The sequence below is a fragment of the Vicugna pacos genome, chromosome 8 (genome assembly GCF_048564905.1).
Source record: "Vicugna pacos chromosome 8, VicPac4, whole genome shotgun sequence".
In the NCBI taxonomy this organism is placed as follows: Eukaryota; Metazoa; Chordata; class Mammalia; order Artiodactyla; family Camelidae; genus Vicugna; species Vicugna pacos.
Genome location: NC_132994.1, coordinates 8,890,264 through 8,903,947, shown reverse-complemented (window position 1 = coordinate 8,903,947; position 13,684 = coordinate 8,890,264). Strand labels below are relative to the sequence as shown.

The 13,684-nt window shown below is 38.7% G+C and overlaps 1 long non-coding RNA gene across 1 annotated transcript in view; it reads left to right on the top strand.

Moving 5' to 3' along the window:
* Window positions 1-2,090: 2,090 nt before the first annotated feature.
* LOC140697826 (uncharacterized) overlaps window positions 2,091-13,684 on the top strand; it is a 35,006-nt gene continuing 23,412 nt past the window's right edge. The window contains exon 1 of the long non-coding RNA XR_012075183.1: window positions 2,091-2,272. This is a non-coding gene — a long non-coding RNA (uncharacterized lncRNA). The remainder of the gene's footprint in view (window positions 2,273-13,684) is intronic.

The following is a 13,684-nucleotide window of genomic DNA, read 5'->3' as shown; positions in this document are numbered from 1 at the left end:
ATCTTACTTCCTTCCCTCCTTATCACAAGCGTAGATCCCAGGCTACTCCTTAATAAAAAATCCTGCAAGTTAAAGTCTGTCTCTGAGTCCACTTTCCAAAGAAACTAACTTGAGGCCTATTTTAATCAGCATTATAATTCAGTGCTTTCCTTGATTTTGCTAAAACATGTCTAAAAATAAGATCCACATACAACCCAAATTTTTTGTCTGATGCTTACCAGTAAAATTCTCAATATTTCATAGATGTTCCTTTTTAGTGTATTCAGTCTCTCTTTTATTTCTTTTGCAACTATTTACTGAGTATCTACAATGTGCTGATTACCTTCCTAGGCACTAAAAGACAAAGGACCACTTATTAGTAGGCAACTAAATGAGTTTCATCGGTTATTTATAAACTAAAACTAGAACATGACTACTAAGGCATCCCATTTGTACTATAAGGATTCTGACACATGCATCACTTAACAACTCATACTTGGCACTCATTCTCAGATAACAGGACTTTCCATAATGTCAGGGGATGGATCTTTTGTTATCTGTAAATTTTCAGCGTTTTCTTCCATTTTGGTGATTAGCAATTACCACTAGATATTTGTAGAATTACTATTCGATTTTTAAAAAAATCATTTTGCTTTGTTTTATTTTTATTGTTTCCAATTCTTTGTCCTTTTCTAATAGCAAATAAAACCATGCAGGGTAAGTAGCTAGTGGATTATTTGCTTTATTCAAGTGGGTCATAGTCAAAAAAAAGTTTGAGAACTATTGGTGAAATGCAGTTGCTGATGATCCAGGGGGCCATCAATCCAGTGTAATTTTAAAGGAATATAACTCAACATGTCTACTGTACTAGATACAAAATTACTTCTTTGGAAATGTATTGCTTCAAGTAGAACATATCTAGTAAATCCCTGTTATGTGGGAAAAAAAACTAAAAAGACAAAATCTTTATGTGTTATTATTTAGAGCAAAATTGTTTCATCATTTTGCATTCCAAAGTGCCAGCTATTTGTGAGCAAGATGACAGAAGAGATAAATGTATAGAGTTTAGGGACGAGTTACATTTAACTTGCTTGATAGTGTTTACTCTAAAGAAGTTCTGTTAAACCCTAAGAGCAGGCTTTGGGAGCCATGTTCAAAAGAGTTGCTCTGTAAGCCTATGGGATCCAGAATTTCCTTAGGTAGTGTCTTCTCATTTGCCAGATCCTGTCTCTATGGCTCTGGACCAGTTAGCATCACCCTCTTTTTATCTTCTGACTCTGGACTGTCTCCTGACTGTGGACTGCATGACCAACTCAGAAACCCCAAAGAAGTTATTCTGATTCCAGGTTCACACTCCTAGATTGAAAGTGACACCTCAGTTTTCCACTTGGTTTAGAGAAGGAAATCAGGACGTCAACATGAGTTAAGAGCAGGGAGAGCTGGGTGATGTGTCAAATGGGTAAATCACACAAGCAAAAGAGAAGAATGACATGTTGGCACAATGGAGAGCAGGAGACCAAGACAACTTTGAGTGGGAAGATGAAAAGGACAAGAGAAGGCAGTCAGGTGTAGAAGCCTCTAAGGGAGTGATGTCAGCAGAATGGCAAAGTGAGATATTTGCTTTGTCTCTTCCCTTCAACCTACAACCAGCAAAACATCCCCAACTCAACAACGGTGCCTCTTCTCAATGCATCAGGAGGCCGAAGAGTTCCATAATCTGTACATCTAAAGGTGGATGGACTGGAAGACACAGAGGAGGTGGAACCTGGGGAACAGTGGAGGCAGCTCCTGCAATCCCGGACTTCCAGCCATGGCAGCCGAGTCCATGGCTCCAGAGGACATGATAGTGGCAAGGGGCTGGCACACGACTCCGGTCTCCTGGTCACAGCAGCAACCATGACCACAGGTAACTGGTTAGCAGCAGTGAGGCCTGGGACCCCATCTTTCCAGCCACTGAGGTGCCCATGAGCCTGGGATCCTTATCCCACCCCCCACCCTCAGTGGTAGAGGCTGAAACCTCACAAAGGCATGACAGAGGTGCTAGGGCAACCCCAGCTCCCCCTTTCCTTCTCCGTCTCCCTCCCTCCAGGGTGGTGAAGCCTATGATTTAGGGGATCTTGGATGCAGCGGAGGAGCCCACCATTCCAGCTCCCCAGGTGGTAATGCCAGAGACACTGGTGGCAGCAAAGCACCAATGACCCCAGAAACACAAGAAACCACAGGGACAGGGCTCTGGCAGAGGTAGTGGAGAGTGGAAAGTGCTGGCTCTCAAATATAACCAGAGGCAGTGCAGGTAAGAGAAACCAAAAACTTGTGATATCGCGCCACCTAGAGGAAAAGCGAAGGGCATGCCTTTAATTTCTAACTTATTGAATCATTACAATCCAGTAGAAAGCTGTAGGCTACTTCGAATGCACTGGCAGTGAAACACCTCATCCAACACCATGAAGAACCGTAGTAACACTGTACTACAAAAAGAAAATGAAAAATCTCCAGAAACCAAACTTAAAGCCACTGAATATTGCTATCCAGCTAATAGAAAATTCAAAATGGCTGTCATGAAGAAACTCAATGAAAAGTCAGTGAGCTCAGGAGTAAAACTAATGAGCAGAAGGAATCAAAAAGAATGAAACTCTAAGAAAGATTCAAACAGAAATTCTGGAGCTAAAGAAGTCAATAAACAAGATGAATGCATCAGAAAGCAATGGAAATAGAGCAGACCACATGGAAGAGAGAATTAGCAAGATCAAAGATAGAGAAACAGAAATAATACAAGCAGAAGAGGAAAGAGAATCAAGACATAAAAAGTGAGGAAATTGTATGAGAGTTAGTTGACCCTTTTAGAAAGGGCAACATTTGAGTAATGGGTGTCCCAGAGAAAAAGAGAGGGAGAAGCAAAAAAAAAAAAAAAAAAGAGTATTTAAATGAATAGTATTCGAGAACTTCCCAAACCCAGAGAAGGAACTGGCTACATAATAAGTCCATTAAGCTTAAAGAACACCGAATTATATCCATGTAAAAAGATCTTCTCCAAGAACATTACATTAAAATTGTCAAAAGTCAATGACAAAAAATTTTAAACGCAGCCAGGGAAAAAAAATGATGGTAACCTATAGAGGAACTCCCATTAGGCTATCAGCAGATTTCCCAACAGAACTTCTACAGGCCAGGAGAGAATGGAATGATTTTCTCAAAATAATGAGAGAAAAACTATCACCCAAGAATACTGTATCCAACAAAGTTATCATTCAGATATGAAGGAGAAATCCTTTCCCAGGCAAACAATACATGAGAGAGTCCCTCAACGCTGGACTTGACTTACAAGAATGTTGAAAGGAGCTCTTCTGCCAGAAACAAAAAGGCAAAAGTACACAAAACTTTGATTAAGGTAATAAATTGACAGGCAGATTAAGAAAGTTGCAACTCCATGTCAGAAGAAGTTTTTAAACACTTTCTTATAGCATCAAGGTTAAAGGGGAAAAAATAAAATAGAATAAAACAACTATAGCTACTTCAATTTGATAACAAACTCAAACGTAAAATGCGTAACTTGAGACAACAAGAACACAAAAGGGGAAGAGGAAAATGATGGAATCCATACAGGTAAACAAAGATAAGATGCAATCAGCAGAAAAAGGGCTATTTTTATCTATGAGAAGTTTTTTTTACAAACTTCATGGTAATCACAAAACATAAATCTAGAGTAGAGACATGAAACAGAAAAAGAAGAAACTAAGAAAAACATCATAAAAAATGACCAAAATGACAGAAACACAAAGAAAGAAACAGTGGAGATATAGAGCAGCCAGAAAACAAGAGACAAAATGGCAGCACTAAGTCCCCATCCATCAATAATACCCCACATGTAAATAAATTTAATTCATCAATCAAAAGACACAGAGTGGCTAGATCGATTATAAAACAAGACCCAACTATGTACTGACTCTGGGAGACTCACCTCAGCTCTAAAAACAAACATAGGTTCAAAGTGAAAGGATGGAAGATGATACCCCAAGCCAATGGCAGCCAAAGGGAAGAGGGCATAGCCATACTCATACCAGACAAAATAAATTCAAGCCAGAAAGGTAATAAGAGGCAAAGATGGATGGTATATAATGATAAAGGGGTCAATTCATCAGGAAGACATAACAGCTGTTAATATATATGGACTTAACATAGGAGCACCGAAGTATATAGTTATTAACAGACCCAAAGGGAGAAATCTACAGCAACAAAATAATAGTAAGGGAATTTAATACCCCACTTACATTAATAAATAGATCATCCAGACAGAAAGTCAACAAGGAAACAATGGCCTTAAGAAAGATTAGAAGGATTTGATAGATTTGTCCAGAACATTCCATCCAAATGCAGCAGAATCCACATTCTTCTCAAGTGCACAAGGAAATCTCTCAAGGATAGATCATGTATTGGAACAAAAAACAAATCTCAATAAATTTAAAAAGATTGCAATTATATCAAGCATCTTTTCTGGTCACAACCTGGCACATTGTTTGTATGTGCCAAACCTTGACATCTTTAGAAAGCTATCCAGTATCTTATGTCCTCAGAGATCCAGTTACCAGTTCCAAAGACTTTAGCTGGCAGCCTATTAGGATCTGCAGACTGAATTAAATGTCTACTACAGTATCTCTCAACTTAACATACAACAACAACAACAACAAAATCCCTTTACCCCATGTTCCCCTCCAGTCACAATATTTTATAGAAAAACTTCTCAAGATCTAATTTCTTTCCAATTCTCTCTTGAATCCACTCCAATGAAGCTTTTGTCCCTACGACTTCACCAATTAACCTCAGGTTGCCAAACCCAATGGGCAATTCTCAGTTCTCATTTTCGTGATGTAACAACTTTTAACATGGTTGATCAACTTTCTCCTTCTAGAAAATTTATTTCATTTTCCATCTTGGACACGACTTTTCTAGATTTTCCCACTGGCCTCTTCTCAATTTCTGCGGCTGATTCCTCTCCATCTCCCTAACTCCTAAGGAATAAGATGCTCCAGGTCTCAGGCCTTGGGACTTGTTTTGACAGTTACTCCTAGAGTGAGCTCACCTAGTCATGGCAGCAACTAGTCTCTCCAGTCTCATGACTTCCACTTTTATCACTTCTGCCTGAATATTCCTCTGAATCCAAGCCTTAAATATTCAGCAGCATTTTTCACATTTCCATTAGATTTCTAATAACCATCTCAAACAACACATCTAGAATAAATATCCTGATTTCTTCCCCAAATGTGCTCCTCTAAATGCCTTCCCCACTTTAGTACTGGAAGTTGTGTTCTTCCCTCAAGGGTCAGCCTATTTGTCTCCTCCCTTCTCTCATACTTTACATCCAATCCAACCTCAAGTCAGCTGTCCCTTATAAAAGCATTCAGAATTCAACCACTTCTCACCACCTTCATTACTCTCATTCTGGTTTAGATCACCAGCATTTCTTACCTGCATTATTTCAGTAACATCCCACTGGTCTTCCCATATACTACTCTTATATGGAGACCCCTCCCTGCCAACACTCAAAATCAGATCAGATTAAATCTAGTCAAAATGGGACAATGATTTTTCCACCACATTAAAACAAGAACCAGAATTCTTGCCATTGACTTACCAGATCATATTCCGTAGCCTGTCTGACCTCGTCTCCTCTCCATTTCTCTACTGTGCTGCAGCCACACTGACACTGTGTTTTCTTCTTCAAACCCAAGAAGCACACTTCTGCCTCAAAGCCTTTGAACTCGACAGTCTTCAGTCCTTCTGCCCGGAACAGTCTTCCCACAAACACTGCTAGAGCAGGCAGAGAGCTAGATGTGAGCAGAGAAAGGGGGACACAGGCCAAATGAAAGGAACTGGGCAGAAAGGAGGGGCACAGGCCCAAATGCAGGAAACCATACATCATGTAAGCACCAGGGATCCCTGGACAGAGAAAGAAAAGCAGGAACCTTTGGGCTGATAAGTGGTCACAACTTTGGGGGTGATGAGTGGCATGGAGACCGATAAAGAAAGGTGAGAAAAGGTAGGAATTTCCAGTGTCTGAATGTAACCTTTTGCTCATTATGCCCTCATTTCAATAAAATTAGCCTTGCAGATTAGAAGTACCCATCATGCACTGATGCTATGACACTTCCAATCCAGACTAAATAAGGACAAAAACCCCTCCTCCTTTTGAGAAGGTGGAGTTGGGATGATAATCAGGGAATAGGACCCCTAACCCTTCTGTCCCCAATAAATATTCCGCCCATTCATTTTTACACCCTATGTAACTAACTTGCCAAAGAAACACAGGGCAGCTGCTCACCTGAGCCTGCCCACCCTTCCCTTGAGAGTGTACCATCCATCCTTTAATAAAGCCTCACTTTACTTTTTTAACCACTATGTCTTGTCTCTGAATTCTTTCTGGGGTGGGACAAGAACCTGGAACAGTGGTTACATCCACTGGCAACAGTACCAGCACAGCTCAATCTTTCTTCTGACATTATTCAGTTCTCACTCCTCACCTTGTTGGGAGGTCTCTTTTGAATATCGCTCTATGAAAGAGCAACCTCTTTTCTTTTTACTCTCTATTTCCTTCACCCTGCTTTAATTTCCCTGTTTAATTTCCTTCAGAAGTTTTATTATTGCTTGACATTTTATGTATGTAATTGCTGACTATCCATCCTACCCTCACTGGAATGGAAGCTTCAGGGTAAATATTTTGTCTCCATGTTTCACTGCTGTATCCACAGTGCTTCGAATAGTGCCTGCGGCTATATAGAAGACACGTAACAGATATGAGCTTAATTACTTAATTAAATAAATAAGTGTTTTGTAGAGTCTATTTAATGCCAAGTGGGATTATTTCTTCCCTCCTCGGTGCTGCAGAGAATCTCTGAGTGCTGGCTCAGATGACCATTCTAACTCCTCAGACCCCAGGGATATTTCTTCTTAGCATGGTGTAGAGGAGAAAGTAAGAAACTGACATTTACCTATTTAATCATCAAACCAGCCCAATCCCTAGGCTAGACACTAGGTATCCAAAGATGAAATTTTTAGAAAACATACTATGAACAGTTTAACTGGGTGAGAAAGACAAACCAACAATTGAAATACATTATTCAAAGCTCCATAATAGAGAATGTAAAGCATTCATAGGACTATAGAAGACAGCCCTAAACCTTACTGCGGTAACCAGGAAAGTAGGAAGCGAAGAATCGTAAAGATTATAAAGACTGCCAGCTAACAAGGGAGAAAGAATGGACACTCTAGGTATAAAACATAATTTGTGGAGAGTCTTCAAGGCATTAAGAAGACTGCAGAACAAGAAATGAGCTAAAGAAATTGACAAGAGTCAGGTCAGTAAGAATGTGAATGCCATGGTGAAAGAGTATATATTTTATCTTGAAGTTGACAGGGAGCCACTGAAGGGATTTAAGTGAAGGAATGAAATGACTAGAATTTAGTCTTTGCCCTGCTTCCCACTGACTAGGATTTAGTCAAGTTATTTGATGCGATTCCTATCCAATTGTTTTGGCCAAATAAAAGCCTTTGTTCAAACAAAGGGTATCCAGAACCAACATATAAATCAGATAAACCAGAGCACTCTGGTTGAAGACTTGCCTGTTTGGCTCTTTTATACTTTGCAGCAGTCTCTGAGGCCCTTCCCTGAAATCCTCAGAGCTCTATGGATTACAGGGTAAAAAAAAAGCCACCGACTTTACATATCTCTTTGTTTACCCGTGCCAAATTCTACAATCTCTAACTGGCTTGAAATATGTTTTTGCTATATAGTCTTACACAGTTGATTCTCCCCTAAGGGCATTCTAAAGCAATCTTTTTAGGTCATTTGATTATGCAAAGGTGTCAAAATTTTTTTTCACTTTTATGCAAAAAAGATCGGTTTACTAAAAAAAAAAAAAAAAAACATTCCAGAGAATGACTTTATACTGAAAAGAGGGATTCCAGATATAATTGTTAGATGAATTATAAGAACTTTATTGCATATTAACCAGCTATGTGTCTAAAGCATAAGCAAAAGTGTGAGGCTGTTAACTAGTCATACGACAAATCAGCAGGAACATCAACTACCAAATTTATGCTTCAAACATAAAGTTGTTTAAGTATGCTGTCAGAAAAAAACTAGATAAGATTTTGTTGACCTTCATGTTTATTCTTCTCAAATACTGCACCCCAGATGTCACCTTTTAACGAAAACATTCTTTCTCTTTATTTTTTTTTTGTTTAATACCTAACAGAAGTCTGCTTCTGTCAGTTTAGCTAACATTGTCCTGGAGAAGCACTTCAACTTCTCCTTATATAAGGTAGAGAATAGACATTTGGAGAGAAGATTAGGAGATTACAACACCAAAAAAAATTACAGTGGAGGTATCAAAAAAGTGTCCTATTGATACAACATTGTAAACCGACTATACTTCAATAAAAAAAATGTATATATAAGACATATGGGGAAAAATGTGTCCCATCCCTATTCCCATTGTACTCTATGGCTCTTCCAGCTCTAGGGTGTTCTGCATTTTCTGCCTAAAGGAAGGAAGGTCACAGCAGAAATACTAAGAAAAAATTCAAACTGAGGATTTATCATCTCAGAAATAAACAACAGGTCAAATGGGGGGAAAAGTTTTAAATTAAAAAAATTCAAAATCCTGTAGGATTCAGGGCTTGAAATTTATGTCCCTAAATTAGGTACATGTGTTAAATACAATAAAGGTCGCCCAAAGATGCCAACACCATAATCTTCAGGGGGAAAAATATGTGTTGCCTCACATGTCAAGAGGCAAATGTGACTCAGCTAAGGACTCTGAGAAGGAAAGATTATCCTGTGTCATCCTGATGCAAACAGTGTAATCCCAAGAGCCCTTGAAATTAAAGAGGCTGGAGGATTAGAGTCAGAAAAGGGGTTATGATGGAACAGAGGGTCAGAGTTAGAAAAGAATATGCTTCTGGCTTTGAAGGAGAAAGGCACCCCAGGCCAAGGAAGGCAGGCAGCCTCTGGTGGCTAGAAAAGATAAGGAGAGAGATTCTCCCCTAGAGCCTCCCGGAGGACTGTGGCCCTGCCGATGCATCTTGGATTTCCGACCTCCAGATAACCCCTGTGACATACGTGGGAGATACACAGGATTCTTGAGAAGATACATCAGCAGAAACAGTGCCAAATTAGACAGGAAAAGAGAAAAATAACATTAAAGACAGCTATAAAAATCCCAAATTCTAAAGCAGGAAACAGGCTGGTAAAACCACTTAGCAGCAAACAAATATTGCCCTTCGTGAAAAAGGAAAGATAATCTGAAGGTGGAGCTGCAGACCCAGAGGACAGAGCCCTGGGCCCAAACGATAGAGAAGTGGGCCACAGAGTGTTAGTCCCAGGTCTTAAAGCCTAATGGGGTTTTCCCAGGTGGATTTTGAGATTTCTTAAGAACATGACTCCTTTTTCTCATTCTACTCTCTTCCTTTTTTTAAATATGAATGTCTATAGCTGTTATCTTACACCTGTCTCACCATTCTACTCTGGAAGCAGATAAATTGTTTTCTTGTTTCATAGTTCTGTATTTGGACAAAAATTTTGCACCAGGGTGGGTTATACCTAGCACCTTATTTATACCTTATTTAGAGAATATAGATGATGATATTTGGTGCCTTGGACATAATGAGGCTTAGATGAGATTTTTGAACTTGAATTTATGCTGTAATGGGTTGAAACTTCTGGGGACCTAATATTTTCCAATGTGTTCTCCATGTGGGACAGATGTGAATTTTTGAGGATCATAGGACAGCCAGTTGTAGACAGAATAATAACTCCCCAAAATATATCTCAGCCCAGCAATAGGAAACATTAACTTGAAAGAATCCTTGATAAAAGAATGTTAGGTTTACCTGCCCCAAGAGAGATAAAAGTCCAATAATGAAAATTCTGCTGCTAGGTTATAAAAAATAGTTTGTGGTGGACCATCACTCACAACAGAGAACAATTAGAGCCTGGGTGAAATACAAAATTCATGTAGTTAAACTTGCCTGAGAGCTGTGGACGCACTGAAGACTAGTGAAACTGGAAATTCACAGAGGAAGCATATGCCAATTTGGAGCAAAGATGTTCTCTGAGAATTTTAATTTAACCCCTGGTAGAGCACTTTAGATAGGGAATAGAGATCCCAGGAGAACTTTTTGTGCTCCCACAGTGCCAGAGTGATGAAACTAGAGGATTAATGAATCTCCACACAAAGGCAGTTTTCCCCTTCCAAATATTTGTCAGAGTTGAAGCTGTTCAAGCTGGAAGATAAAAAGCTAAGACAGAGCTTCTGAAAATCAAAGCAGAAATTTCAGTCATCTTTTCATTTTGAGAAGACAAAGACGCTGCAGGAGGAGAGGCCTCTGTGAATAAAGAAAGAGAAATATGAAAGTCATAGGGGAATAGTGAGCTGACAAGATCATCCAGTTTTTCTCCTGGGTCACTAGCAGACCCTGGATGCAGCTAGACTCTGAGGATCTAGGCTTGGCCCCTGGAAGGACATTGCTGTGAGGCACAGGGAAACCAGCACACATTTGTGAGTCACTGGGATGGGTGTAACAAAATTGGACTAATAGAGGCTTCAAGCAGCCAACATGCACTGTTAGACGTTCAGTGAATTTTGAAGCTGCACAAGGTAGGGAGTCAAGTCAAAATTGAAAATTCGTAACACAGAGAGGGGAGTTTTCTCAAATATCTTGATATTAAGAAAACAAAGCTCAAGTAAGATCTCAGCTGAAGATCTACCACAGTATACCCCAGGAGAAGAGATGAACAAGAGGTAGAGTGAGCCTTTATAATACTGCAATCCAGTTAAAATGTGGTTTAGTCACATTATCCCACTCAGTGAACCTAACAGAGGAAATGGGATCCTCTTCATTGGACATATTATCGCCTGAACTTCTTATATACAATATGTGTACATACACACTTTGCTTAACTGAGCTTTACTTCATTGCATTTCACAGATATTGCACCTTTTACAAATTTAATGTTTCTGTGACCTTTGTGTCGATCAAGTCTATGGGTACCATTTTTCGAACAGCATTTGCTCACTTCAAGTCTCTGTGTCACATTTGGATAATTTTCAAATCTTTCAGACTTTGTCATTATTATTATATTTATGATGGTGATCTGTGATCAGTGATCTTTGATATTATTATTGTAATTGCTTTGGGGCGCCATGAACCATGTCCACATAAGACGGCAAACTTAATTGATAAATATTGTCTATGTTCTGACTGTTCCACTGACCAGCGGTTCCCCTGTCTCTCTCCCTGTCCTCAGGCCTCCCTATTCCCCAAGACACAATAATATTAAAATTAGGCTAATAAGTAATTTACAATGTCTTCTGAGTGTTCAAGTGAGGGAAAAGTTGCATGTCTTTTATTTTAAATCAAAAGCCAAAAATGATCAAGCTTAGTAAGAAACGCATGTTGAGAGCCAAGATAGGCTGAAAGTTAAGCCTCTTGGGCCAAACAGTTAGCCAAGTTGTGAATGCAAAAAGAAACATTCTTGAAGAAAATTAAAAGTGCTGCTCCAGTGAACACGTGGCTGATAAGAAAGCAACATAGCTTTATTGGTGATATGGGGAAAATTTTAGCGGTCTAGTTAGAAAACCAAATCAGCCACAACATTCTCCTAAGCTAAAGCTGAATCCAGAGCAAGACCCTAACTCTCTTCAATTCCCTGAAGGCTGACAGGGATGAAGGAGCTGCAGGAGAAAAGCTTGAAGCTAGCAGAGATTTACCCATAAAGTTTAAGGAAAGAAGCCATCTCTTTAAGATAAAAGTACAAGAAGCAGCAGCAAGTGCTGGTGTAAAAATGGAGCAAGTTATCCAGAATATCTAGCTAAGATAATTAATGAAGGTGGATACACTAATTAATGTAGATGTAATAGGCTTATCTTGGTAGAAGATGCCATCTAGAACTTTCCATAGCCAGAGAGGAGAAGTCAATCCCTGATTTCAAAGCTTCAAAGGAGTGGCTGACTCTCTTGTTAGAGACTAATGCAACTGGTGACTTTAAGTTGAAGCTGATGCTCATTTACCATTCTTAAAATCCTAGGACCCTGAAGAAATATGGTAAATCTACTCTGTTTGTACTCTGTAAATGGAATAACAAAACCTGAATGTCAGAACATTTACTTATAATATGGTTTACTGAATACTTTAAGCCCACTGTTGAGACTTACTGCTCAGAAAAAAAAAAAATCTTTCAAAATAATACTGCTCATTGACCCAGTCATTCAAGAGACCTGATGAAGATGTACAAAGAGATTAATGTTGTTTTCATGCCTGCTAACACAACATCTGTTCTGCAGTCTATGGGCCAAGGAGTTATTTTGACTTTCTTATCATTTAAGAACTACATTGCATAAAGCTAAAGTTGTCATAGCTAGTGATCCCTCTGACAGATCTAAGCAAAGTCAACTGAAAACGTTCTTTAAAGGATTCGCCATTATAGATGCCATGGAGAACATTTGTGATTCATGGGAGAGGGCAAATATCAACATACACAGGAGCTTGGAAGAAGTTGATTTTAATCTTCATGGATGACTTTGAGAGGTTCATATGCTCAGTGGGAGAAGTAACTGCAGGTGTGGTGGAAACAGTAAGAATCAGAACTGGAGCCTGAAGATGTGACTGAATTGCAATCTCATGGCAAAGCTTCAACAGATGAGGAATCACTTCTTACGGATGAACAAAGAAAGTGGTTTCTTGATATGAAATTGTGAAAACTGTTGTAATGACAACAAAGGATTTAGAGAATTACATAAACTTACTTGATAAAGCAGCAGTAGGGTTTGAGAGGTTTGACTCTAATTTGGAAAGAAGTTATACTGTGGGTAAAAAGCTATCAAACTGCATTGAATGCTAGAGAGAAACTGTTCATGAAAGGAAGAGTCCATTGATACAGGAAACTTTATTTTTGTCTTATTTTAAAAATTGCTATAGCCATTTCAGCCTTCAGCAACCACCACCCTGGTCAGTCAGCAGCCTTCTACATTTAGGTTTGACTCTCCACTAGCAAAAAAGATTAGAACTCAGTGAGGGTCAGATGATGGTTCACATTTTTTGGCAATAAGGTAATTTTAATTAAAGTATGTACTTTTTTTAGACTTAATGCTATTGCACATTTAATAGAAAACACAGAAATGTATGACTGAACATTAAAGAAAAAATACAGACAATAAAAAATGATTCATAGTCAATCAAGGTATTGGAGTTACTAGGCAAGGACTTAAAAATATTAATTTAGTTTTAAAAATTAGAGAAGATGATGGGAAAGACAAATAGAATATGAATAAATACAAACACTATTTAAATCCACACAAAGACTGAATTAAAAATTCTAGAACTGAAAATAAAATATCTGAAATTAAGAGCATAAGGTATGAGTTTAATAGCAGATTAAATATGACAAAAGCAAAGATTAATAAACTAGAAGAAAGATCAATGACATCCAAATTGCAGCACAGAGAGCTAATAAAATGGAAATGCAGAAGAGATAAATGGTCACAGTGAATGGTCTAGAGTATCTACAATTGTGATATTAGAAAGACGGACAATGAAGGCGATGTCTGAGCTGAAGCAATATTTGTAGAAACAATGGTGGGGAATTTTTTTCAAAACTGTTATCGGACATCAGAAACAGAATAGAAGTAAATCAGAGTTAAAGTTTTCTGGA